This window comes from Oncorhynchus tshawytscha, linkage group LG05 (assembly GCF_018296145.1).
Source record: "Oncorhynchus tshawytscha isolate Ot180627B linkage group LG05, Otsh_v2.0, whole genome shotgun sequence".
Lineage (NCBI taxonomy): Eukaryota > Metazoa > Chordata > Actinopteri > Salmoniformes > Salmonidae > Oncorhynchus > Oncorhynchus tshawytscha.
This window is the reverse complement of record NC_056433.1, coordinates 81,335,039-81,337,538: the sequence shown is the minus strand read 5'-3', so window position 1 is coordinate 81,337,538 and position 2,500 is coordinate 81,335,039. Positions and strand designations below refer to the sequence as shown.

Here is a 2,500-nt window from a genome sequence, read left to right as displayed (position 1 = left end):
CTATGGAAGTGCCCTTGAACAAGGCACTAGCACTAGTAGCTCTGGATAAGAGCGTCTGCTAAATGTTCATTTATTTAACTTGGCAAGTCAGTTAAGAACAAATTCTTATTTACAATGATGGTCTAGAAACAGTGGGTTAATTGCCTTGTTCAGGGGCAGAATGACAGATTTTTACCTTGTCAGCTCGGGGATTTGATCTTGCAACCTTTTTGGTTACTAGTCCAACACTCTAACCACTAGGCTACCTGCCGCCCCTCCACTCTAACCACTAGGCTACCTGCCGCCCCTCCACTCTAACCACTAGGCTACCTGCCGCCCCTCCACTCTAACCACTAGGCTACCTGGCACCCCTCCACTCTAACCACTAGGCTACATGCCGCCCCTCCACTCTAACCACTAGGCTACCTGCCGCCCCTCCACTCTAACCACTAGGTTACCTGCCACCAAAATGACTAAAAGGTCTGTATGTGAGTGTACAACAACCACTGTTAAGCAATCTGGACCTTTATGGTACTAGTGTGTGTTTTCTAACGACCTGTTTAAACCAGTGCTTGACTTGGATGGAAATAGGTGGCGGTTCTGTTTATATTTAGGTGCAGGAACTCATAAGGTAATCTACAGCGCCTTTCTGAATAACCCTTGACTTTATTCCACAGTTTGTTGTGTTACAGCCTGAATTTAAAATGAATGTAATAGAGATATTGTGTCACTGGCCTAAGCACAATAGACTATAATGTCAAAGTGGAATTATGATTTTGAAAATGTTTGCCAAAAAAATTGAATAATCTAATGAAAAGGTGAAATGTCTTGAGTGAATAAGTATTCAACCCTTTTGTTATGGTATAAATATGTACAGGAGTAAAAATATAACATGATTTCTGAATGACTACCTCATCTCTATACTCCACACACACAGTTCTGTCCCTCGGCAGTGAATTTCAATCACAGATTCAATCACAAAGACCAGGGAGGTTTTCCAATGCCTCACAAAGCGCACCTTTTAGTAGATGGGTATAAAAAAAGCAGACATTGAATACCCCTTTGAGCATGTTAAAGATATGCATAATGGTGGCTGCATCATGTTATGGGTATGCTTGTAAGGACTGGAGAGTTTTTGAGGATAAAAAGGAAACGGAATGGAGCTAAGCACAGCCAAACCCCTAGAGGAAAACCTGGTTCAGTCTGCTTTCCACCAGACGCTGGGAGATTAATTTACCTCTCAGCAGGACAATAACCTAAAAGGCCAAATCTACACTGGAGTTGCTTACCAAGACAACAGTGAATGTATCTGAGTGGCCTAGTTACAGTTTTGATATTTCAGTATTTAATATTTAATACATTTGTAAAAATGTATAAAACCATGTTTTCAATTTGTCATTATGGGGTATTGTGTGTAGATGGGTGAGGAAAAATTCCACAAAAAATGTGGAATAAGTCAAGGGGTATGAACGCTTTCTGAAGGCCCTGTATAAGAGATGCAGGAACTAGCTACACACACATACAGACATTCACATTTAAATGTTAGTCATTTAGCAGACGCTCTTATCCAGAGCCACTGACTCAAGGGCACATCGACATATTTTTCCCATAGTCAGCTCTACTGTTGATGTAGGAACTGTTGGTTCAAGTCCTGCTCCTGCTGGTCCCCCTCTCAAACGCAACTCTTAGCAGTGCGGTATAGTGTAAGCATATGCAGCTCAGGGCTAAAAGCTCTGATATCCTGTGGCTGTTCCAAATGAAGCAGTCTATTATCATACTACAGTCATCGGCAAAATAAATTGTGATTAGCAACACTGCTGCCACTGTGAAATGTATATTGGCCATCGGTTCCCTGCCTAAAGCCCTGTGAGTGTTCTGTCTGTTGTAGAATGTTGGAAGGACTTCAATTCTAGAACCGATTCTGGGGCTGTGCTAAACACAGTACTGGACATGAAATAATGATTCTGTTGTGTTACCTATCTTCTCTCTCTCTGACTACACACACAATCACACACACAACCACACACTCAATCACACACACAGTCAAACACACAACCACACACACACAGTCACACACACACACACCACACACACAGCCACACACACACAACCACACACTCAATCACACACACAGTCAAACACACAACCACACACACACAGTCACACACAACCACACACTCAGTCACACACACAGTCAAACACACAACCACACACACACAGTCACACGCATAGTCACACACACACAACCACACACACAGTCACACACACACACAACCACACACACAGTCACACACACACACACAACCACACACACAACCACACACACACCACACACACACACAGTCACACACACAACCACATGCACAGTGACACACACAACCACACACACACACAACCACACATACAGTCACACACACAGTGACACACACAGTGACACACACAACCACACACACACACACACACAACCACACACACAGTCACACACACACAACCACACACACAGTCACACACAACCACACAC

The 2,500-nt window shown here is 43.3% G+C and overlaps 1 protein-coding gene across 1 annotated transcript in view; it reads left to right on the top strand.

The window, feature by feature from the left end:
* Positions 1-2,500, top strand: part of ano8b (anoctamin 8b) — a 103,673-nt gene that overhangs the window by 61,596 nt on the left and 39,577 nt on the right. The gene's annotated exons all lie outside the window — the stretch shown is intronic.